Raw genomic sequence first — 26,623 nt, 5'->3', positions numbered from 1 at the left:
AGTACTCTGATGTACTATACTGGAAGAGCACAACGGCTGATCGTTTTTCTTACTTATTCAATTTATGCTGTATCTCCTTGCCATATAAGGCATTGCTTTGTTAACATTAATTACAGCTTTAGAAACTCTGTGGAAGTATTTATTCCTGCCAACTTTTCCCACCATCTTATATTTCCAGGGGGACTAAGGAGAGCTGCAAGGGGCTTTCTATTTTTAAAATCTGGGTAATTCAGGGAGATCTCAAAGAGATGTTGGCTTTGACACCTTTAAAAAATGTTATCTCTAAATAATTGTCTGTCTGGCACACTTACACTGATCAATAGTAAGGACTTAAGACAGTATGTAAGTGAACTATTAACTCAGGTACCTAAGGTGACATTTTTTTTTACCCAGTCCTATGGAGCCATTTTTTTATAGAGCACAGTAAAAAATAGAAAAATAGAGCAAAAATAGAAACCTAAAATGTTGGGGGGGGAGGAGGGGGGCAGCAGTGTACATTTTTGGGCAATGTAAAAGCCAGATACAAATGATGGCACTGTGTTGGAACAAGTGAATTTGGTACCTGTAAGATAATGTAAGGGGATGGATATGCCTTTGAACAAGAAATAGAACACTTTACTGTCACTACACTGTGTGCTCATTTGTTAAACTGTGTACCTGCTTTCTGATTCTCCAGATTCACACTACAGTTTTAGGTTTGGTATGGGCTGGTGTTTCCCCACGGACAACATCACTGCAGTTCCTGATTCTCAGTGCAGTGGCACTCAGCCCTACAGCTGGTGCTGGTAGGATGAAGCCTTGTACCTACTAGACTCTGAGCTCCTTCCCTGCAAATCTACAATCATCTCAAAATCTCTGTAACCTAAAGCAGCTGGGGAAGAACTGCTGTGAAAGTCTGTGTCCTGAAAACTAAGCACATATGAACTTGGCATTAGCATAGGGAAGATGCGTATTTCTATGCTGTAACAGCAAAAGTTGAAAAATTGTTTTCCCTTTTGTTTCATTAAACTTCAGCTCAACATAGTTTACATTATTATGGGACTTGTGAAGTTTGATGGCTTCAATTACAGACACTTCCATCCAGAGCACCACATACTTTTAATTTCAGAATTGGATAAAGCCTTGCCAGGTTTCCTGGCTCTGAAAGTAGAGGAAAGCCATCTTTTTTGAATGACACTGGGGCCTAATGCTAAGATGGAGAATGGAAGGCTGGAGGAGACTTATTGCACTGTATGTCTCTGCTCCTTAATGAAGAGGAGTGAGCTCTTTAGTCTCCTTCTAAAGGCATACATTGGGAAGGCATTTTTTTTTTCCAGCCTTGTTGACAGTTCTCTGCATTCTTTACTATGGGAACTATTGTTAGGCTCCTGTGGACTTCTCATCTTTCTCATTTGTCCTTACTGGCAGGTTCTTTGAATTACAAGTGATCTTCTGAGTTGTGCTGTGGAACTCAACATGACATTGCAATGGCACTTCTAGTTTTAACTGCTGACCTAAAAACTTTAACTGGCCTGGGTAAGAGTACTAAGACTCATGAGAGCTGGTGATTCTACATCAGTAAGAGTTGATACTTGTGTAATGTAATTCATTCATCTGTTCATCCATGGCTCTACTGGATTAAGATACTCTGCACTTTGGGCGTACTCTGACATAAAGCAGGCCCTAACAAACAGAATTTAGTTGGTTTTTTTTTTTCCTTACTAAAAGCTTCAAGATTTTCTCCTCAAAAGCAGTTTCAAATGCAGGAATTTAATGCATCTTGCTCAATATGTGGTGGGTTCTTGTAGTGCCTGATACCTGTGTGCATTTATAGGACAAATGAAAATTAATATAATGTGTTGTTTTAAAAGAGAAGGGCTTTTTTAATGATTATTTGTTTAAAAAACAAAACAGGCTTTCTCTGAAGAAAACCCCACCACGTATTACAGAGCAGTGGGAGTTAAGAGCGCCAAAACACAACCTGTGGCGTTGTTGCAGATGTATTGCTAGTTTTCTTTCATTACAATCAGAAATATTTTCTGATTTAATCTATCTAGAAATGTTACCCAAAAGAATATCTGGATTTTTAAGATGAGAGGAGCTTAAGAAGGTAGGTTTGTGGCTTATTTCAAAGTTCATGAGTCAGGGGAGATTTTTGCAGTAACTTAAAATTGTGTAGAATCGGTTGACTTCTCAAGACTATGTGGCTGAAAGATGTCCTCAGGACAATAGTCTCATTGGGGGCTGCTTTTATATCCCTTACAAGAAGGTAGTTTGATTACATACAAGTGGACAACATTATTTACATATTTATTTCTGAATCCCTGAACCATCGATCTTTTTAGGGACATTCTTTGGTGACCGTGGTTGTCTACAGGGTAGAAAATCACCCAATGACAATACTTCAGCTACGTAATAGGTACAGGGTACATGCATGAAGTCCATAGCTGCTTGGATTCCTTAGGTCTGATCCCTCTGGACTCATTGCCTCCCTCCCAGTGAGGGTTATGGTCCTTTTTCACTGGCCTTTAGGAGCAGGATTGACTTTCATAGGTAATAGGCCTCTCCATGTGAAATAATTTAATAGCAAGTGAGCTCCTCTGAGCACCTGAGAGCACCAGGAGGCTTTCTGCCTTCCAGCAGCAGTGTCTCCTATAGCTCCCCATGGTGCTATATGTTTGTACAGCCCACACCCTCGCTCAGCGTGGCCAGCACCTAATAGGCACCGTAGAGTCCCATTGAAATAGCATGTATTAGTGACTTTAGAGTAAACTGCTTGCAAAAATCAGCCTAGATAAAATACCCAGATGTTTATGGTCAAAAGGTGCATTGGGAGCCAGTGAGGCAGCAAAGGCCTATTTGGAGTATGTGTTTCAATGCTGAACAAGATTAACATCTGTATTTGCAAGCCTCTACCAATTGAATCTTGCTTTTTCTGTACTTCTTTGTTTTGTTGAGTTAAAAAGAAAGTTTTTATTTCTTCTCAGCAGTGTGAAACAAATGCAGCTTGGGCTCCAACTTGTCTGGTGCAATCAGGAGCAAGGCAAAAGAATTAATTGCTTCAGAAAGATGTATTTGATTCCAGAAACGCAACACAGATCTGTAAAAACAAATCCGGCACTTCCAGGTGTACCTAGATTTCTCTTACCACTGTTATTCTAGTGATGTGACAGAAGTCTGCTGCCCAGTTATAGAAAATGATCACAGCCATGGATGAAAAGGAAATCCAGCAACAGCAGACAAAGTTTACTGTTTTATGTTGCTGTCTTTCAGTGCTGTGGTAGTGCTTAGCCTATTTGAGAGAAAGGGAAACAGAGATGTAGTTTAGTTAAAACAAATAAAAAGCCACATGCACACAAAGGGTGACAGCCCAGCTCCACAGCGGTGTGGCAAGCTGTGCTTTTTCCAAAGCTCCCTTCTCTCTGCTGACCAAAGTGCATCTATGGCAGTGTTATCCCCTTGGTGCATCTCATGTTTTCATTCTGCTTTCTCACACAATGCCGAATGTGTATCCCAACCTTCTTGCTTCAGGGGGTGGCAAAGGGTGAGATCTGGGGAAATACAGCCCCATTCCTCTCGGGTGAAGGGATCTAGCCTAATCTGGTTTTCATAGCTACCTGGCTTCAATGTGAAAATGAAAATGCAGTGTGCTCTGTAAAATACAGCTGGTGGTATCTTTTGCACTTTGAGTCAGCAGGAGATAAAATCACAAGGAGACATCTCTATCCTGGAGCCCCAGCACTCTGTACAGGTGTTTTCCTTGGGCTTTTGCTGGGATGAGGGATGGGTCCCACCTTTGCCAGCTGGGCCACAGGTAGGGCACGTGCTTCTTGCAGCTGCTGTGGCTGGCACTGTTCTGTGGCTCCAACATAATTTTAGGTGGCTTATTAGACTTATGATTGATGACAGACAAAAGAGGATATACAGCTACTCACTGACATTCATGCTTGCCTTTTAAATATCATACTCTGTGGCTTCAGATCTCTATTTTACACTCAAGTGCTCTAAACCCCACATTAGAGCCTCCCTTCCTCCTCCAAATTAGCGTATTCCCTTAAATTCACTCAAATTTCAGTGGTGGGGCTTTTAAAGCAAGTTGTGCATTATTTGCCCTTTTCTTCTTTCTCTTTACATTCCTTACTTCTCAGTCCAGCATTAACTCTCTGCAGTGACTAAATTATAAACATTCTGCTTGCTGTTATGTTGGATCCCCAGCTATTTTTTTTCTTCCTTATTAAATTATGTTTACCTGAATACATCAGGTTCATTTCACCTAGGCAGGATGTCCCATTAAGCATGGCAAGTAGAAGGTTGTGAGATTAATGCCCTTCTTGAGCCTGAATTAGTGTGTCAGCATCTTTTCAGACCTGGGACCACAGAATGTAGGAAGCATGCCATAATGGACCTTAGCCTTTAACTGAACTGCTCTAATATTATTCCTATAACAAGACTACTTTTAAAGAGGCTCATTATTGGCTTCATTAGATATGTTACTTGCATCAGTGGCTGTAGTTACTCGTATAATATGGAAGAGGTTAACATAGCGTATTTTTTATGTATTATATGGCATATAGCTTGAAGTAGCCAAAAGGTTTATGGCGATGTAATTGGTAGTTAGTGTGAAATTTGTAAGACAAATAGACAATACCTAGGGTAACCCCTATAATCCTCTCCTTTCAGTTTTTTACAGCCACCAAAGGGCCTCATTAAAACAGCAGTCAGCACCTTAGTGAAAAGATACAGTGCTTATAGTGCCCAAATGTGACAGAAAATCTGCATTTTGTAAATCTGACACCTTTGATAGATTATACAGTGTGAAGCCATTGCTTCTAAGCATTATGATAACGCTTAAGGTTCTCTTCTGAATCCAACCGTGCTATATTCACTGGATATAACAATGTGAAAAAGAGCTGGTTGAATAAAATAAAGCATGTGAGATGGAGAGGAGCCTTTTTCCCTTTGATGCAAAGCTCATCTCATGCAATGGGACTAACAGCTATAGTTGATATTCCCGGCTCTGCTCGTACTTAGGGATATGTACATGTAAATATTGTCAAAATTACTGCTTAATATACAAATGCAGAAAGAAACTCTGCCTACATCAACCAGTTTATATGGCTCTGTAAAGAAGACTGTGGTGTTATGCTTGTGCAGAATGTTGATGGTGTTAAGGTTTCTTTTTTTTTCTTTCTGGTTTAAAAGCCCATTTCCACTTGTGTAAACCCAGGTGGATTCCAGTGCCCTCTGTGAGTCCTACTGTCACTTGGACTCCTGTAAACTTTATGTAATGCACTGGCTTACATGGAATTAAATGGGTGGGTTCAGTGAAAGGAGAATCTGACCCAATGGATGTATTCTTCTTTCAGCTTGTTGTTATTATAAACAAAACAAAAATGAAAACTAGGCTTGCAGTACTGTAGTGGTTGCATGGAGGCTCACTTCTTTCTCTATGAGCTATAGTTACATATGTTGGTTACTTACAGATATATTTGGTAGAGTAAACTACTTGAAGCTGAGCAAACACGAGTAGCCACGGTTGATTAGTTACAACTATCTGCTCTAATTGCAAAGGCAACCTCAAACAGCCAGAGGTCCAGAGCAGTGATTATTATCTTCCTCTCCTTTTAAAAGATGGGCTCAAACATTTGGAGCTGCAAAAATTTCAAGAACTTGCCAAAAATAAAATGAAAACAATCACTTAGCAAACCAGGCAATGGGAACTACTATAGGGTAAGGTTTTGTGCAGCTTTTTCTCAGGGGGGCAGGATGTAGGCTACAATGTTTGCTTGGGCTCCAAATGTGGCAGCTGTTTACCCCTTCATCTTGTAATTGAAAGATTTCCTTTTATAGTAGAGCTGCTGTGTAGACAGAGAGTGGAGTAAAAGTCGCATTTGGTTCCCTGGTTAAATAAATAAATACAGCACTGATAGTTCCTAAAGAGGTATTTTTATCTTAGTCTTCTGATAGTTTCAGAAAATGTACTGTTCTGTGTAGATGAAATAGGAATGCAAAACATTAAAAAAATTAAAAAGAAGAATGTGTGAAGTGTATTATTCCCTTTTGCAAAGGGGTTTGTTTCTGCTTAGGGTAAATCTGCTGTTTCAAGGTGCAGAATTGATCCCTGTGGGTAATAAGGGCTGAGTAACACTGCTGGTGCTCAGTGATTTCAAGGGGTTTGGTTTTGTTTTCTCTTGGAAAAAAATATAAGGATTAAGTGAACCTGTTGAGTTGTTTTCTGCTCAAGAACATTCTCAACTTGAAATTTAAGTGCAAATGCATTCAAATACTGTAGCAAAACAGGAAATAACTGAAGTTACATTGCAGTTTATGTGTTGTTTTTACTGCTATGTAACCTGGGGCACTTCTTTCCAGGTGCTTATGACTTTTTAAAACCATTGGCAATATCAAAAATACTCAAAAAATTTTCTAGCGTCCCTTAACTAAGAAAAAACTACCTCTTTGACTCACTGCATTTGATTGACTCCTCAAGTCCTAACTCTGAAGAAGTGTCTATCTACGTTGTTGCTGTCTTCCAATATTTGTTGTCACAACACCTTGCTTTGCTTTTGCAAGCGAAGAATTAAAAATGCGGGGAGTGGAAGCTCTCTCTCCACCATGGTGCAAGGTAACTCTTCACTGCAGTGGCATCTGAAGTGTCACTGCCAAAAAGAATTGACTCCTAATTTACATTCCTCATTTCCAGGTTGTCCAAAATTTGTTCTTCTGGCAAATCATGCAGTTATGAAAATGTATGCCAAAGAAAATCCCTAAAGAGTGACACAAGTCTCTCTCCCTCTCTTGTTTGATCTTTGGTCATTGTTAAGCATAGTCTTGATGCGCGTCTTGGGCTAGCTTTGTTGTATGTGGGTGGAGAGGTGCATGTTGGCCTCAGGGCTGCCTGGATGGTGGCCAGGCTGCCTCTCTCACCTGTGGGGTTATGGCTTCACTGTAAAGCTGACCAATCTATGTGTTAAAAAAAAAAAAGGCACCCAAGTCTTTGTGCCTTGTGATCACTGATATACGGCAGGGACCAAATAGATATGCCTGGATTTCTTGTGGAGGTCAGTTGTGTGGCACCTAGAGGGCTTTAGTTAATCTTGCAGGACAGTATGGAGCAGCATGTAACAGCAAACTGATTGTCTATGCATGCCAGAAGTAATCTGGTCATAAACATCAAAACAAGGGCTTGCTTAGGTGTGGTTAATACTGAAATCAGGACCTGCAAAAAGCCTTTCAAATTATTTTATATATATGTGTGTGTGTGTGTGCATGTATATATATATGTGTGTATATATATATATATATATATATATATATATATATATATATATAGCTAGGGTTGGTAGTGCAATGGCTTGCAATGCTGAAGGAGCATTTCTGAGTACTGTCTATGGTTTTTAATTCAGTGGATTATTCACATCTGTTAGGTGAGAATTACAGAGTGCTGAAATAATGTATTCTTGTGTTTTAGATCTATCACTGCCAAGGGCTACTGAATAGTAAGTATCAACATCTGTGTTACTTTGTCTTTGAGTTTTCTGATTAAATGTGTCTAAACATTTCAGATGCTATTGGAAATGAAAATAAAAGTAGTTTTGAGCTGGTTTGATGTAGGATTTCACCAAAACATGCTAACAGCAAACATTAGTTAAAGGACTATATGTGCAATTAGCCCTAACTAACATTAACCCAGTGTTCTGATTTGTGTTATTGAAAGGACATTAGGCTCTTGAAAACGGTAAATATAAATAAAGGTACCTGTATTTTGACAGTGACGTTCCACCTCTGGTTCCCTGCATACACAAAAATCATTCAAATGCCTTTTCTTTCCCTGACAAAAATATTCATTAAAAACATTTCACTGTGCTGCCTTTTAATATAGCGCGGGCATTCAACCTGCACAGGAAGCTCCCTGGAACCACACAAATACTGTGTAATTATCTTGTGGCTCCCCGCTGGCTGCTGCATATTCCAAGCACAAAGTGAGCAGCACATTTCTAGAGCCTGACTTCTGTCTTCATTGTCCCTGCTTGGAATATGAAGCTCCACTTCATTATAGCATACCTGATCAAACTTGATAGATTTAGCCATTATTCTTGACTGTGTCAACTTTCTACAGCTTTTTTCCCCCCCTCCTTCTTTCTTGGGCTCTTTTGTTTTGCCACCCAGGGAATGCATCTTATTTCTAGGCGCTCTGCCTCTTTCTCTTTCTCTCTCTGTCTCTGCCTGCTCCCCCCTAACCCCCCAACAAACCAAGGCTTCAGCAAATAATGCTGCTGGTGCATCATGTGATTCAAGGAAAATAAGGCTTGCAATTTTTTTCTCAATTGTCCTTTATGGTTTTTATTGACTTTTTTTTTTTTTTTCCCCCAGTTTGTTTCTATAAAAAAAAATTATACTGCAATATTGACATACAATAGAGAGAAGCTTTGAAAAATCCTTATTTTCTGTTAGTGGTACAATAAATATAATGTTGTGAGAATTTTTTGTCTGTTTTATGACAACTTTCAAGTCGCACTTCAAAGTTCATATTTTCAAGAATGATTCAGGCGAATTTATCCTATCAGATTTTATAAATCATTACTTTGTTTATTTAATCTAGCGACTTATCATCATGTTTTCTTTGCAAAAGGCGTTAGATCATTCTTTGGACAAATACAGATGTTAATATGACTGGTTTACCATAACAGATTGCTTTGTAGTTTTTGAGAGTTGCTATGCAACAATAGAGCTGCTCTGGCAGATTTTTAAAATACTGGATGAAATACAGAGCATTTTCATAGCTAACCTAACACAGATCCATTAAATTGCCACAAAGCGAGTTAACCAACATGTGAGAAATCTGCTTCCAAATTTGCAAGGCTTTACAGGGTCAACCCATTTTTACTCTCATTAATGAACATGGTGAACACAGTGCTGGAGCTTTTTCAAGCTTTATATTTAACCTATAGTGTTTGTCATATCGGCATGTATATTTTATAGGCACAAGAAACATTGAAAACCACTTTATAACTAATTTGGCTTATTAAGCAGCAGTTCTGAATTGTTCAAACTTTAGAAAGAAATAAGGCTTCTTTCCTTTTGTTTCTCATTTGGTTGCCGATTATAAGGTGAAACGTGTCTTAGTTTCCAGCAAGTTTACTGAGAGATTCTTATTGAGGAATACTGTTCAGCAGCATTTTAATACTTACAGGCATTGGTCTGACTTAGATTTAGTGCTATGCTTTTTAAATTAAAAAATCATTATTTTTTTAGAGTGGCATTTTCAGTCTCACCAAAAGCTTCTCGGCATCTTAAAATGTAAATTGCAGAGAAGCAACACAAAGGATAAAGAGAAGATTTTGAAGGCAATCACAGTGATCACTTAATTCAGTCTCTGCATATCCACTTGGCATAAGGTAATTAGAGTGCCACATTGCTGTAAAGACAGAAAGCTTAGGGTACCATTCTGACTCACCCAGACGATAATACATGATTAGAAGTCAGTGACAGATCACAACTGCTGAATGACCCACCAAGGTCTTATCAAGGGCAAATCGCATAATTAGCAAGCACTTCGCTGGCAGAGGAGTACAGTGCTATTGTTCTGGCACAATCAAATTAGCCCAGCCAATGAGGTCACTGTTCCGTGACCTTAAAGACATTTCATGTTTTATTTTTCTGCCATATAACAATTTTTTTTTTTTTTAAAAAAGAGCAAATAATAATAATAATAACCTAAAACAAGACATGTGCTACTTTAAACTGAACTGAAGTTCTTATGGATGCTGCAAGTATCCATTGTGAAGGCATTCCTGGAATACACTGCTGCCTCCTTAGTTCATCACATTTGGAATAAAGGAGTTGGCTAATGCAGCCTGACCCTGGGGGCCACACATGTAATGGAGCCACTTTGACAGAAATTGGAGCATCTCGCCAGGCCTGCAACTCATTTGCCCTGAATGCATCTGTGGCATCCTGCACGGAGGGGGAGGGAGAGCCTTCGTGCAAGCACACAATCTTTCCTTCATTATGATAATTAGCACAATTATCTTGATTTGCTCATTTTATCTGTATTTTCCCCAAGGTTTGGCCATTCCCCTTGTCTCCTCTGCTCCAAAGCGAGGTTCTAAGCTCAGGGCAGCAGTTGCTGGGGATTGGGGGCATCAGGAGCACCCCGGGCATGTCACCTGCAGAGTGCTGCCATACAGCCATGCTAAGACATGCGCACACAGAAAAGCCTTCCAACATATCCCCAGCAGGCCTCTTGTGACCTCCCTTGCAGTAGAGCATCCCCAGGCTCACCAAGAACTGGAATCTCCTGGTTCACAGCACAACTCTCCAAAGCAGACTCACTTTCAAACTCCTATTTTTTTGGTTGAATTTGGAATCACTGGTACAAAGTTCGTTTTCTTAATTTAATCTTTGTTCCCTAAACAGAAATACGGTTTTGAATTGATCTGCACACTTGTTAATATGCATGGTGTATATGAACACCATTGTAAGTTTTAGGAAAAGTCAGAACATAGGCTTTATTTGTATTCCCTTCTGGTAGCCTGCTTGTATTTGGGCTATGTATCCCAACTTCTCCTGGATAATTGGATCAAAAAGGTTTATAATGAGTTATCTCTGTCATGCCTGGGCCTCTGTCATTGCCTTCCTTTACTGTGGTTTATTTATTTATTTTTAGCTTTCCTTAACTTAAGGGAGGAACTCTGAAATGTTTACATGCTTTGAATTTAAGGATGAGCTTTGATGTTCAGTCAGATAGGAAATGAAATCTCAGCACTGAAGTGTCCTTTCCTGGTTTTGGCCTCTGGTCTTTCCCAACACAAGCGGTGCTACATGTGGTATTTGTTTATGTCACACTTCTGCCCCACTCCTGCTTTATCACCCATCCCTCCATTCATTGTTGCTGCTTCTGACGTAAGTACAGGTGGTGATGTAACAGTTAAAACTACCGCTGTGTGGTTTAGTGCTCTGTAAAAGATGTGGTAAAGATGAGATCTGCTATTGACAGCATCTTCTTTGGCTGTAATTAGTCATGGTGGAGAGAAGAGCAGGAAATGAGGGCTAAGCTGCATGCTTAAATAACATATTTCTCATGGCAGAGTGTGCATGAATGCTCACCCTTGAGCCAATTACATAATTCCAAACACAACCTGGCTTGTGTGCACCACACCTGCTTTATAGCACTGGTGCTGCAACAGTCATAGCATCATACCACAGCTCTGTGGTCCTTCCCATTTCCCAAACATGTTTTTTAATGATAAGTAAACAAATGTTCCTTACTGCTGTATGATACGTAGGTAAAATACGAGAATTCATTAGAGAAGGCAATCCAAATTAAAGATCAGTGATTCAGGATCTTTCCCTATAATTAATGCTGAAAATACATTCCATCTATTGTAAGTAGCCGGGCTGAGTCTGAGAAGTGTGCCATTGCAACTTTTCCTAGCTTGACAGAAAGCTTATTTCTACAGGTCTCCTTGATTGTTCCTGTGTTTGCACATTCTCTTTCCTTAAGAATTAATATTGACTGTGTATAGAGCGACAGCAGTGCTACATCTATCTGCAAAATCATATAAACATATATAATTACTCTGAAAATCTAATCTATTTCTGGATACATAGTCCATGTGGTAACTTTTTTTTTTCACTGGATAAAATGATGAATTATATACAAAGAAGCAATTATGGTTGTTCTTGAATCAGAGGTGGAAATACACCCTTTGTATATGCAGACCCGCTTTTCATAAAAGCCATTTATTTCTCCAGTTGTAAAAATGTGTGTGTGTATATGGATGAGTGTCGGTATGTGGATGCTTACCTGTCTGTGTATAAATAAAATGAAAAACTGTGTCTTTGTATATCCTGCTTGTGTAGATGCATGTATAAGCATATAATAATTCATAGTCCCATAAGCTCTTGGTGGACATTCCAGCCTCAGTCATTCAGCCCTCACCATGAAAGTCCCCTAACAAACAGGATTAAAATTCACTCCTTTCAACCATCCTAGGCATTTATTCCTTCCTTTTCATTGAGCTACATTTGTCTGATTTAACAAGATAAGATTTGAGTGCTGATGCAGCCCGTTGTTAATGCAGCAGCCGCATCCACCATACCATCGACACTATGCATCAGAGGGATGCATAAATCAGGTATTCAAAAAAAATTAGATATGCAGCACACCAGTTTTATAGTCCCAGCCTCAGAAATTGAAATGGCCCAGATTAATGTATTATATCTTACACACTGTCCGAGTGAATCAACTTTAATATATTGAACAGATTCGCAGAACAAGACTTTGTTATCTAAGGAGCACTCGGAAGAAGGAATTGACCTGAGGATTTGATTTGGTTCAGGTAGTTCATGTTGTACAGCAGCATTTGAATAGTTTCACATAAAAATAAAATTTGTATCAGAAATATTTCACGTCGTTCTGGGCTTGCTCATATTGAAGCTTTGCAGTGGGGCAATATGACAGAAACAATGTCCAGCAAAAAGATGATTTTAACCTTTGCTTCAGACACGTCAAAACAATATAACGTAATTTTAATGCAGGCTGCTGTTTCATTGCAGAGGCACTTCCACACGCCGACTTTAACTAGTTTAGGTTTATGCTGAAAATGAAAAGCCCATTGAATTTCATGTATGATGGAAACACCACAATTTACACCGAGCTGCTCCCAGAGCGCGAGTTCTGTGTGTAGCTGCATGGTGAGATGGTTCCTGCTCTATCGGGCTGCACCTGCAGAATCAAGGGCAAATGAATGTCAGTGAGGTGCTGGGGCTGCTCCTGGTCGGGTGAATCACCCCTGCTGTTAGGGCAGAGTTTGGACCGACATTTGCTTTTTAAAATGCAACAGTAGCTTGAGTAAGATGGGGTGCAGGGCTCTGAATCAAAAGCTCGTGAGCTTGAATTTGGGGGGCAAAAAGAGCATAGTATGTGATTGGAAAGTGCTTGCATCTGTAATTGTACTTGGCTAATTAGTCTATATTCCATATTTTGAGCTTCCGTTACACACCTTAATGTAAAAGCCAGGCATGTTTTTGTGACATTTTCACTCCTATGGATGTTAAAGATGGCTAGTAAGATTTAAAAATACATGGCTCTCTTACAGCACTTGGAATTGTTAGCTGTTTTTCAGACATCTCATCCCCTAAAATATGTCCATAGAGGGTTAGAGAGGTTTAAACCAGCCCTTTTTGAGAATTTTATGTCAACCTATTTGTGCTGTGTAACACATAGATGTTTAATCAGATAAAGGTAGGCTATGGCTAATCTAATGTGGTTATTGAATAGCAGAAGCCACAGAAGCCTTCTTGTTAAGTTGCACTGAATCCGGAGTCAGAGCCTGGGCTAAGGAGATGAATGTAGTGCAGGTCCACACAGGAAAGTGAATCATAGTACAGGGAGAAATCAAATCTTGTCCAACCTTAAAGGCTGGGCAATGCATCAGTCTCATGCCATGGCACTGGAGCCTCAGGAGCTGCCTGGGACATGGAGGCATGTGGTAAGCCATCTGAGTTTCTCTGAGCACTCTCTAGGCACCAGCCTACTTCACATTTTTAGGCTTATCCAGAAGACAGTCCCATCTGAATTCATTTCCCAGTCTTTTATCTTTCATAGCCAGTGTTGTAATTTACAGCTTACAGTGTATTTACATGTAATAGAAAAGAAATTGCTATATGTGTGTTATCTTTTTAACTTGAAGACAATATATGAATATATTGGGCTGGGCTAAAATCCTCTCTGAGCTCCCACCTCTATTCCTGCCCTGACCACTTCATATTACTTATGAGTCTTTCTTCTTTAGATACTCCAAGGTCTAAATGTGTGCTCAGCTTCTGCAGGGAGCAGGGATCTTTTCTTCTTTTTTTGCTTATTTTTGTATTTTTTTCCTCCATGAAATTGGAAGTCATCAATTTCACAAAATCATGTTATAAACTTATAAACTAGTATGAGTGGAAATATCTGATAGAATTTGTGAAACTGTTAAACCATTCAGACAATTAGAAGAACATTTTAAAATCTAGTCACAGTTATTCCAATGCATTAAGTATAACTCTTTAATGTTGCAGAGTCTGTGGCTTCCATCTGTTCCATCAATTAAACTGTATGTTGATCTATGAAGTTATTAGCATAGCCAAAGTTCCAAATAGATCTGTTTTGCCACCAAAGGAAAGGCAGCATCATTTAGTAGGAGCAATAATGCAATTTCTATTGCAGGCCCTCTCCCAGTATTTTATTTTATTTTTTTAAATTTGTGTGTGTGTGTGTTTCCTTTTATGATGCAGATAGATTTTAGCATTATGTGCTCCAGAAAAGATAATCAGAGGGAGGTTGGGGTGGTGCTGTACTACCTGTGCTGTTGCAAGAGAACTTGGATTTTTGTGAATAAAATCATCAGAGAAACAGTTAGCAGAACAGATATTCCTTTATCCTGGTTACACAGGTGAGTCTCCTTGGCTGTTCCTAGCTGTCGTCACCAAATAGAGGAGTGAGCTATAGAGGCTGCTCACAGGTTCAGGTGATTAGGAGAGTCCTGGCATCAATTCAAAAGTGGTCCAGTTTCTCCTGGAAGGGATGAACGAGATAAAAATACTCCTGTCTTCAGATGAGTCTGAAGATCCTTTGGAAGTGGGTACTTCTGGTCAGTGAAGAGCAAGCTAGTTTTTTGTTGTAGCCATCTGGGTGTGTCCTGTGATTGTCACTTTTGTCAGCTGCTAGGACATCTCCAAGGTTGAGTGTCAGGGGAGTGTGCTCGTTCTGTGCAGCTGAGAGGAGCTTTGTTCTGGCAGTTGAGGTTCAGTGCTGTGGTACTGCTAGCTTTGTATCAGACAGATGGTCCCTCAGTTTTCCCACTTGAGCTTTGTTCATCCATTCATTGAGGGCTACGTAAGAATGAGGTCAGTTCTATTTTTGCTGATGGGTCTCGCTCACTTGATAGGTAACCTTTCTCTATCAAGATGAAGTTCCTGCCTGATTTCTTATTTAGTTACAACTTGAGAAAGACACAGCACGTAACGCTTGCAAGTAGGAAAGACATGGCTGAAAAGATACATCAGAACAGAAAAAAATGCCTGCTGACATCATTGGACTTGACAGTAGTTTTTCATTATCTGACTTACTTGGATTCCTGGCAATGCAGGTGCATCTGCTGGGTCTCAGAAATGGATGCTTCCAGAAATGGATCCATATCACTATAGATATTGCGGCCACAGATCTCTGGCTGTAGGTGATGGATCTGTTATTGGTGCTGGCACAGGCTTAGAGATTTCCAATTGACAATTGGCTTGATCTTTTTATAATAGATTGATCTTTGAGAAAATGACTTTCATCCAGGCTCCAGTTTCTTCCAGGGGCTACGAGAGTAAGCAAATTGCTCTAAGTATAGGAAAAGAGGTGCTGATAATAAAATGGCAACTGTCCCTTTCAGGGTTGTCAAACAGAATGGGTGACAAGGTTATCTTTGTTGGATCAGAAAGCAGAAATACATTGATAAAAAAAGAGCATCAGAGTGCTTTGAGAACTCCTCAACAGGAAGAAGCAGGAGTGTTACCAAATAGCCCTTTTCACAGTGCAGTGAATAAGTTGTCCCTTTTTCTTATTAAATGCCTTTCCATGTTGAGGTTCTCTAAGTCTTTCAGGATGAGCTTTTCCTTACCCATACTTTCATCTTGGCTACGTGTTTGTGTCTTACACACATAAAATTTCATAAAATAACTCTACAGGTCAAGTTTTCAAGCCACATTCGCTGCATCTTTCCTCACAACCTCCTTTATCAAAGTTTGAGATTTTTGTGCAAAGTTAACTCTTGCCCCTGTTTTGATAGTAGACTCCTGGAATCTCATTTTCTCTACTTACTGTTGGAAACCTCCCTCTTTCTCTTTTCGTGTTGAATTCCTCTCAAACACAGTAGCTTTCCAAAGATTTTAGTCCCAAAACAGTCTAGCTGGTCAAGAGAGGATTCAGCTACCCATCCAATCATCCCTTTTCTGTTGTAAAACTTGTACCAGTTACTAGGAAATTTGGAGCACCCTCAGTTTCCAGCATATTACAAATTGGGGAAATATGTCTTAACATCTGTTACTGCTGCAAATAATAATTTTGATGCCATTTTCTTGGCTCTCACTCTTTGGGATGATGTAGTTCTCATTAGTGGTTGATGCCTCCCATTTACGTATATGTGACAAATGTATTACTGAAGGTAAACATCTTATGAAATATCATACTTCATGCAAAACTAACTTCTCTCCGAGAGAAAACAAATCAGTAACCTTGGTCTGTTGCACTACCCATCACTCTCACCTTTTAGATTTGAGTCAGACCTATTTGCACTTCTCTGTGCATAAGTGACTTCTCTGTCACTTCTCATCCTTCTGGGAGAAGGATGGCAGGCAACTGGGGCAGAAATGTTGAGTTTTGAAAGCGTTGGTGGCAGACTGAAAAGGCCTGGTTAGATTCCCCATTCCTCATGTACAGCCTGGCAGGGAACTGGTAGCAAAAGATGAAGAGAAGATAGATACCTGCACGCTTTGAGTTCCAGCAGGAAAATTCAGTGATAGTGTTGTCAGAGATGCTCATTTTAAATAAACGTAAGGAATAACTGGTTAGAATTAAGCAACCATTTTCAAAATTGCTTTTATGCAACAAATAAGGCAGTTGAAATTATCTACGTATTAGAGATTAAATGTTTATCAATACTGGGATTAACACATCGATATATGAAATAAACTGCAGTTCAGAGTATTCTTGACTGTTCAGTAAAGTTGCTTGTACAGATATGTTCTCTTCATGAGAAGAAATGTGCATTTCCACATTTCCTTACTTTTCATATTATTCTTGATTATTATTATTATTATTTTAAGCCTGTGAACAAATTACTGTGTTTGAGAGAGAACCTGATGTTGGTGAATTATGGTCTTTTCCCAGGTTTCCCTTTCCCTTTAAGAAATATCCTTCCTCTGCAGCACAAAAATCTAAATTTTCTGTGTATCAAGACTAATTTCTTAAGTTCTTTATGACATTGTGTTGGAAGAGATACTTTTAAATACTGGATTAATTGAATTAAAAAGAAGAGCTAAGTGGGAATTTATAGAGTTTTAGGGCTGAATGCTGCCATTTGTTGAGGTGAATCCTTCACCCTTACTCAAGATTCACATTGAGGGAAAAAATACGCTGTGCTGGCAGTGATAGTACATGACTTCCAGTGGTAAGTAGGGAGAAAGTTAAGTAAGGTTTGTGTGGGTAAAATGAGGTTCAGAAAAGTGTGTTCTTGTATTCTGCTCCAGAAACTGTAAAGGTGGAGGTTAATACCTATACACCTAATTTTATTTAGTTTACTTTTTTTCTTTTTTTGGCAGATTTCCCTTAGTCTGGTGGTGGTATTTCAGGTGAGTCAATATACCGAGTTTTAAATGACATAAGCAGAAGAAGATTTTTTTTTTTTTCTGGGGAGGAACAATTTTGGGGGTTTACTGGGGAAGATCTTTTGGTAAGCTGCGATTATTACTGCAGTACACAAACATACAAGATGAGTGTTCATGCACAGCGCTCTCAGCCAGCTGTCATTCACCCCTTTCACAGTTGTTACAACTGGAACACGGACTAGAGATCAGGATTTAAGGTGAACAGGAATGGTTTCTTTGTTGTTGTTATTGTTACTGCTAAATTAAAAAAAAACATGTTTTTATCTCCTGTTCTTATTTATACATCAGTGTATTTCTTTAAAGTCCCATCAGAGTATAGGTGGGGTAAAATACAGTTCACCATTAATTAGGCTGTTTACAGACCTTTGCAGCATCATCACAGCATACTGGATTTCTGCTGGCTTTCTTACTAGCGAGATGTAATAGTAATTTCCTTACAGCATTTTTCAGAATGAGGATGGCTGTTCTTAAGGATTTGACTTACCTACAGTTTGGTGGGTTTAGATGCGCATTTTTGTTTTTACCCTATTGTTTCTTATGCTGTGGTGCCTTTGTGGGTGGGACCCTAAGTAAGTGATGGAACTAAAGATGGAAACCGTTCACCTTTTGCCCTGCTGCCAGGACCCTTCAGCAGGCCAAAGGTATCTTCTTTGAGCAGGCAGTGAGGTGGTCATTGCCACACAGCACAGGCTGAACTGGAAAACATCTATCCAGCCCTTTAAACGTTTTCTTATACTATATTGAATTTTTACTGATGCAGCCCCATTATCTTCAAGAGTGTCAGATAGCCCTTTGAGTATAAACTTCCCTCAAAATGTTTACAGCTGTTTAAGCAGTAAGAAAGCACCAAGGATCAAATTATAACAACCCGTGTATATAGCTGTTCCTAAACAAAACCTACTGATTTCTTTTCTTCAAGACATACCGCAATTTAAACAAATAACATCATACTCTAAAGCAGTGTATCATTTTCATCATCACTTTTCAGTTATGATGAGTTATGAGTTTAAGAAAAAAGAATGGGGGAAGAATGGTGATATGTCCAAGAAAATCATGACACTAATAACACGGAGTATGTTCAAAAGGATACAAACAACATCAAGTAGGTACAGTAGTGATTGGATTGGTGTGAGTGAAGTGAATATTTCAAATCTTCATATTTGCATGTCCTGTCCCTTCGTGTTTTGAGATTTCGATAATAAATAAAGCTGCAGTAAAATTTAATATGAATGTAAATCTGGATGTGATAGCCTCGCAGTGACTGTAAAAAGCAAAGTTTTACACAAAGTGCTTTCCATATAAATATTCTGAAGCAAAGAGGTTTTGTGCACCAATTCTAGAGTTTCATTAAGGGGCAGCCATACACATACTGTACTCAGTCTAGCAGAGATCAATAATAATCATCTTCAAATTGATAAGTGGTAAAAATATAAACTTTCTAGCTGGTGAGTACCTGAAGAGTGTTTTCCCTCAAGTGTTAATGACAAACGTGCTGCATGTAGAAGTACAAAAGGACAGTGCCTCTTTAACAGGGACTACTGTTTGTGCTCCGTGGAGCTTTGCAGTATTAGTAAAGCAGCATGAAAGAGTTGATTTTCATTTTATGTTGTGCTTGTGAGGCATTAACATGATGTTCTAACACTTGTAAATGAATACAGCTCTTGCCTAATCTGTCATTTTAATGCCTTATGGATTTTATTTCACTCTGTGTTGTACCAGATTCTCAATAATAATAATCAACTGCTTTGTTGTTCTCTTGCAGAAATTAAATTTCTGTAGTGAGTGTGCAACTAATAAAAGATGTTGCTTGAGGAAACAAAAAATAAATATGATGAATCATAAAAGTTGTATATAGGGGGTTGCTCATATATGAAAGACAATTACCAAACCAGTGGTAAATTCATCTGATTCTCATATTGTCAACAGCTTAATAACTCTCACAAAGGGTTTAACCATGGTAGCTTTGTCTATATTGCTGCCTGTAATCACAAATGTGTATCCCCATAGATGGTGATCTATATAAAAGCTGTAGGTGTGTGCTCACGCTATTTGAAAGGCTGATGACATTCTCATGCTATGTATTCTTATATGGAGTTGAGAAGCTCTGCAGGTTGGTACCAACTAAAAGTTGCCTGAGTCTAGCCACTTTGCTGTCAGTTGGCCATGGGTGAAGCACTGCAGTGAGATGCTCAGGCAGGAGCCAAGCTGGGAACAGACAGCAAGGATATAATGGTTTCAACAGTCATCTAATAGGCAGCCCTTACTGGCCAAATGTGCAAGTGCTTACTGTAGACATTTCTAAATATGGCTTCTAAGAATGCTAGCTATAGGGTAGACTTAGACTTTGCCCTGAAAAAGCACAGACAGACAGAAAAGCAGGAGACAAAAATATCCCCATACAAATCCAGGACTCTGAGATGCTCCTCTCGTGTTTTTTTTTAAGGTCTCTTTACTCTTTAGGAAAGAAAAGAGGTGTAATTCAGTCCCAGGTAACCTGGTTCACTGTATGTAGGGGATATGTCAGGTTTTGGAATAACACGTCTGTATTGTCAGGTAAACTTTGCTGACTGATACCTGTAGTTTTGTCTGTGAAGTGTTACAAAAACAGGTGGGGTGTTTTAAAGCTGTGATTTTAAAATTCATGTTTTAAATACCTTCCCTTTTAACATGACTGTGGTGATGCTTGTGTGTGTAAAAGCTTGCACTTGTCTGCTTGGTGATATATGCTTCCAGTGTAACCTCATCTTGCACTCTTGCTTGAGAATAGGACTCCTAACTTCACTTTCAAGTAGACAGAGTACTGTAATTCCATGCATCTGCTGAAGTATAAGCAAAGTGGTACCAATAATCTTTGATAGGAGAGCAGAGGACTTGGTGAGAATGTTTAACACCCAATTCCTAAAGCATCCAGAAGTTCCCATTAGATATCAACCTGAAATAATGCTCCCAAGCAGCTCAGATTCATTTTGGTTGGAACCACAAGATACCCAGCACTTCTTAAAACCTTCTTACTCTTTTTTTTTTTCTCCAAAAGGAATTTAGGCTCCCCTAAGTAACCAGCTGCTGCTGAGGAGACTGTATACCTCTGGGGATCTGGGCTATCAGCATTGATTTTTACCTGAGATACTTCAGCAGGGAGGATCAATTGAGCAGAGAATCATTCTAAGAGCACTCATGTTGCTGTTGTCAATTTTTTATTTTGAGGTGAATGCAGTGAATGCAATGCTGCTGAGGAAGATGGAACTACACAGGGGCATAACACCTTCTCACCCCATGATACAACGTACTGGGTTGCACACCAAAGTAGCAACCCCATGTGTATTGTCTCTTTGCAGTCCTAGCAGTACCCCCCCCATTTTGTCTTTTCCTGGCTCTGGATCAGACTTCTCTAGGAAACACAGCTGGAAGAAAATCCAGAGGTTGTCTTTTCTTGTCAGAAAGTTCAGTAGGGACCATGCTGGAATGTCATTTCAAATTTGGATATGAACTGTGAAATGTTTTACACAAATCAAGTTCTTAATTCACAGCTAGGTAGCTTCATATGCTATTATATTTATCTCTTTGTATTGGTACAGATCTAATGCAATGTATGAACAGATATGCCTGCCAAAGGACAGGTGTAGTTTGAAGAACCAAGATGGAAAAACTATAGGTGACAGCATGAAGTAACAGGAAACTTCTAACTTCAAGTAGAGTAATTCAGGTTGGGAAGGACATCAAGAAGCCTTTAATACTGCTCAAAGCAAAGTCATCTGTTAGATCAAGCAAGGTTTCTCAGGGTCTTATCTTGTTGTGTGCCCCGGTGTAGGAACACCGCTTTGCAACACCGAGGCCCGGGTTCGAATCCCCCCTGTGGCGCAAGTGGTAGAAGTGCCGCTCTGCTACACAAGAGGCTCGAATCCCAGGGGTTGGACTCGATCTCTAAGGTCCCTTCCAACCTGCACAAGACTATTATCTATTACTATTATCTATTGTTGGGTCTTGAAAATCCCCAAAGATTGGAGCCTGCTCAGCTGCTTGGACAACCAATTCCACTGCTTGATACTGTTGAGACAGGAATACCACGAGTGCCTGATGGAACAGGATGGTGCTGGGGATTTCTGGACAAGCTTGGGCATAGATGTTGCCTCTGAAAGCAGGCACCAGGTCTTGTCAGTGGCAGCAGGCTTTGGCTGAGTGGTCAGAGCATGGCCTCCATGTTGGGAACACCTGGTTTTCTCTTTCAAGTTCTGCCTCTGATTCGCCGAGTGCCTACTAGCAAGTGACTTTTTCCTCTTTGTCTCAGTTTCTCCATTTATAAAATGGGGATAATAATGCTTACCAACCCCACAGGGTGTTGTGGGGATTAATTAGTTGTTGGTACAGCACTTAAAAGATGTAAATAGCTATATATAAATGCTGAATATTATCATTATAATGAGAAGCACACAGCACTGTAAGAAAAAGAATGGTCTCAGAACAGGCTGCATGTGCCATTACAACCCCCCACAAGAATAGCTTCTGGGTTTTATTTGAAACATCAGCAAGCATCAAACTTCCAAATCTGCAGTTTGATGCTATGTTCTGGCTGTTGACACTTCTTTCTCTTTCCAGTCATTTTTTTTTATAGTCAGTGCAAGTTAGAAAAACAAGCCCAGGTAAACATATGTAGTGGTCCTGCTTGAATAAGTACTTACTTTTATGATGTTTGTGTTAAATATATAAGGATCATTAGGAGGACAAGGTGACACAGTCAGTTATTTTGATTGCCTCGAGGCACTTCACCACTGACACCTGGTTTTGAATTCCAATTGGAAGTGACCCAAATTATCGGAAAAGTATGAAGTTTATCTACCTAAAACTCAAGTTCCAGAAAGTATTCAAAAATATAGATGACAATTATAGCAATCTGTGCTTTGACAATACTTTCTTAATTGTATCTTGTAATTTAGTAGCCAATCTGGAAAACAAAACAAAACAAAACAAAACCAAAACCAAAACCAAAAGCACAACAAAAACCAAAACAGCAGCAGAGCTTATCAAGGTAACTCTGACATCCCAGAGTCACTGGTGCCAGTAACCAGAGCTCTAGTAAGTGATCTCAGCAAGTCAACTAGCTGAGCTCTGCTGCCAGGAATGTGAAAATGCCCACCCAAGAGTAAAAAATGTGTCTTTATAACTCATTGTACAAAGTAGGACTCTTGCCATTGTCATCGAAGTCACTGGGTCAGATCTGATTTCTTTTTTTCCCCCTGTATGAAATGGACAAAAAAAAAAAAAAAAAAAAATGCTGCTCATAGATTTCTGTTTAATAGTGTTTGCCAGACAAAGTAGAATTTTCACAGCACAAGTTCTATAGCTCAAGAGTCCTATTCACTCAGCATTTATTTTACAGGTCCTTTATCCACCCTTTCCAGGATTAAAAAAAAGAGAGAGAGAGAAAGAAAACAGGGAATTTACCCACTCTAGATCTTGCATCTTTTTTTTTCTTGTAATGCTAATGAAATCCCATGAAGACATTCATAATGATCTTCAGCTACAGAACTCATAAAATGAATATTAGCAGCTAAAACAAGGAAGTTTTCCCAATCAACCAGAAAATATATACTTCCCTCGCAATGAATGTAGGTCCTCTCAGCTACTATTTTATATGGAGCTGTGATCTAGTGATATGCACATAGGTTTGTCAGATAAAATGCTGTGTGTGCTAATCCTCCATGTAACACTCGGATTGCCCATGCTCTGAGCAAAGCATGGAGGAATTTTGCATACAGCACATCATGCAGCTGCTAAGAGGTGCTGAATTATGTCTGCAAGGGTCGCAGAGAAGGAGAAGTTGGATTCCTGGTGAACAACAGGTGAAGTTTTGTCTCAGTATTTTGCAGAACTTGAAGTACTGCTCATTTAAAGGTACAGCGCCTAAACCCCCTGGATATACAAAGCCAACCTGTAAAATACAAGGATTTGTTTGTTTGTCTCACAGTCTTTCCTTCATTCCTTCCTCCCTTGAACAAGGTAATTCAGAATAGGTCAAATTTTGGAATTTTTAGTGTGGACAATGGGCTGTCGTAAAACCAGCTAGGATGAAGTTTGTGTATTTCAACTTCCCAATCAACTGTTCAGATAAATAGATTTTAATTTGTATATCCTCTTTGACAATTATTTCTACATTTTACAGAGTCACAAACCAAGTCCGATATTTAGTTCACTGTCAGGAAATGTTAGTGCAATTTCTATACCATCCTATATTCACAGAGTAGGTTTGCCATGCAAATTAGTGCTGGAAGGTGGGGATTTCAGGGGATTAGTGAGGGAAATACAGAGAGGCTTTCCCCAGAACTCCAAATTTGAGCTGGAAGTGATTGTTTCCATCCTCTGGTTTTGTTTAATACAAATTGTTTCAGGTTCCTGTGCCAAAGCCATAACTTTTATTAACCCTGACTCAGCAATGTGTGAGGTGTAATGCCTATGCAGCACTCAGTGTCATTGTGTGGTTCAGTAGAAACTGGTAGCACTGAGATCAGGTTGTTGGCTTCTACATCGTCTGTCTGCTGACAGTTTTGGTTTCCCAAAGAGTTTAGTTTTGCAGTGGTCAGAGCTACATTCTCTTTGTATTTGAAAAGAACCTTGCAAATAGGATTCTAGTTCGTTATTGCTATCTATATATGCTGATAATTATAGAATAATGATGTGGACAGGGAGCACTGATGAATGATATGGAGGAAGATGATTGCAGGCAGTTACAGATGGAAGCTGCAGGTTCTTCTTGTGTGGTGGTGGTTTCCAGGGTCTGCGTGGCAGATTTCTCTCCAGCCTAATAGATAGCTTATCATATTGCTCTCACTTTTCATGACTGATTAATCTTTGCTTTGAGGTTTGTTTGTTTGCTTGTTTGTTTTGTTTGTTTGTTTGTTTTCTGAGAATGCTCACAGAACCCAGCAATGAATAAGTGTGAATGACTATTTATGGTTGAGGAAAATGACTCAGTATTTTCTTTAATTTGTTAGAGCAATGAAAGCATTTCTGTTTTCTAGAACATTCTGCCTAGTGTGTAAACCATCCTATTGGTCATTAAAAGAAGATGGGTATCATTTTCAGTCAGATGGATGGAACCTATACATTGCTGGGTGTGGATAAGAATCAGAATTTGGGCTTGTGCGTTTATAATTGTACACATATAAAGTTGACGGATAACCAGAGGTTAGGTAGTAGAAAGAGGATAAATGATAAATGCTCACCAATGTTGAGGCTCGCTATAAAACTCCACACAGGAGCAATCTCCAAAAAGAGATGCTGCCTTAGTGGTGGTCAGCCCTTAAATGGCATCTAGGAGAGGTGGAGTCAAGCTCCACCCCTTCCAGGAGCACAGCTGAATTACCTTCACCGGTGCTCCCACAGCTGACTCATTGCTTGCTTCACATGATTAATCAGAGGTTCAGGCTGTGATCAGCAGTTTCCCATATAGGGCTTCTGCGTGATTTTCTGCTATTTATTTTATAAATTTCTACTTCATGGTGGTGAGAAGAAAAATTAAAACAAAACTTGTGGGAGACATGCAAACCTACTGGCTTATATTTTGAAACTCGAAAGAAAAAATGCTTCTTCAGACCCTTGTGAAGCAATATTGCTTAATTAACCCTACTTAAGCCCTACCTTGTGAAAAGGTTAATGGGATTTTTAATGACCTTGAGTGGTCAAGGCCTCAATTTTACATTTCTTCTGAAAGCAAATGGAAAATAGAACAAGAAAGCCATTCAAACTTCTGTGAATCTGGATGAAAAAATATATATATAAAATAAAATTGGTTTACAGCAACAGGTCAGGTCATTTCCTATTTGATTTGAGAAGGTTTATCCATTCCTTACCTTGGACCCACTGACACTATTATGGATGAGCTGGCAGCTCTGAGCTGATGCTTTCAGGACTGTGGCTGCACTGCCTTGCTCAATGACTCCACAGGTACCACAGCCTTCTCATTGACTGGTCCCTACCAACTCAATTCTGAATACTACAGGTTTTATTTCTGATGCCTGTTACATAAGCCTAAAGGAACGGCTTGTGCATCCCATTTGTTTTCTCCAGTTGTACTCCTTGTACTTAGGAATATCTCATGTTCAATAACCCTGCTAAAAAATCTCAACAGTAGTTGTTACTATTCTTACCAATAAGTGCCTTGTTATTAAAGTATAAGGTTTCTGTGTCTTTTTTTTTTTTTTTTACATTACTACTACTGACTGTAATTCCATTAATTCCGTTTCCATTGTGCAGTCTGTCTGCAGGTCTCAAAATGGTTTTGAAACCTTATTAATGGATGGAATATGATAATGGCTTTGGGGAAGTAGACAAATAGCATTAATGAATTTTGCATTTATTTTATAAGCAGGGTTTCTCTGGCTGTTGTAATCTGAACTGCACTGGAAGTCTATGGGGATACAAAGATGCTCAAAAAATTAAATAGTCTTTAAACTCAGAAATAAATTTACTAGCAGGTGGTCATAGCACTTTCTGTGATAGCAAAACTAAGTAAGTTCTTCTGTGCTTGCAAGAATGCCCATAATGAATTAGAAATTGCTGCTTGTTTTCTTTTTCTTTTTTCTTCTGTTTCCCCAAAGCACTTCAGTAAGTCATGTCAGCTAATCTTCATGCATATGCTCTAAAAGGAACTGGAGTTACAGGTGGATTGCAGGCACTTACTTCTGTTCATTTTGCAATGAAAGGGTAATGAATATGGAGCTACATGGTGCATACCTTGAGTTAGGAGAACTACAGACATGTGCTGTCTACCATTCCTGGTGTGCCATCTTCCAGAGTGATGCAGGTTTTTTGCCTAGTAGGAAACGTAATGCATGAGCCATACTCATTCTAACTAGTGCATTATAGGGGTTAATTAGTGGAAGAGATGTTGCTTGTGAACACTCAATGCAGCAGTGTATTCATTCACTTAGTGAAAAGCCTGAGCATTTTGTTCCTGTGGGCAGACATCGATGGTGGGATTCCATTTGAAATTCCACCATGAGATTTCCATTTCCAGACTTACATTGCTCAGGATTCCTTTGAAATGGAAGAAGTTACTCCAGAGCTGAGGTTTGCATTAATACCTTTATGCTTTGCAATGACAACGGAGTAAAGGAATCAAGTTTCTTCTCAGAAATACATGGCATGAATTTTGATTCTTGCTTCTTTATGGACTGTGAGCTTCTCTTAGAAAGGGTGTGTTCCTTGCAGTCTGAGACCCTATATGAAATGGAGG

General features: G+C 39.3%; 1 long non-coding RNA gene across 21 annotated transcripts in view; it reads left to right on the top strand.

Annotated features, from left to right (window-relative positions):
* Positions 1-26,623, top strand: part of LOC107310797 (uncharacterized) — a 423,706-nt gene that overhangs the window by 272,526 nt on the left and 124,557 nt on the right. For 5 of the 21 annotated variants that reach the window (XR_014944413.1, XR_014944416.1, XR_014944410.1 and 2 more), the window contains 2 exons: positions 7,451-7,478; positions 17,329-17,358. The exons of 12 other annotated variants lie outside the window; for them this stretch is intronic. This is a non-coding gene — a long non-coding RNA (uncharacterized LOC107310797). Of the gene's footprint in view, positions 1-7,450; positions 7,479-17,328; positions 17,359-18,382; positions 18,497-26,623 lie in introns of all 21 variants that reach the window. 4 more of the 21 variants (XR_014944403.1, XR_014944423.1, XR_014944408.1 and 1 more) reach the window with 3 other exon arrangements.

This window comes from Coturnix japonica, chromosome 3 (genome assembly GCF_054131305.1).
Source record: "Coturnix japonica strain WE chromosome 3, WE-NBRP24, whole genome shotgun sequence".
NCBI classification, from domain to species: Eukaryota; Metazoa; Chordata; class Aves; order Galliformes; family Phasianidae; genus Coturnix; species Coturnix japonica.
Note: the sequence above shows the minus strand (reverse complement) of the source record. Positions and strands in the feature narration are given on the sequence as shown.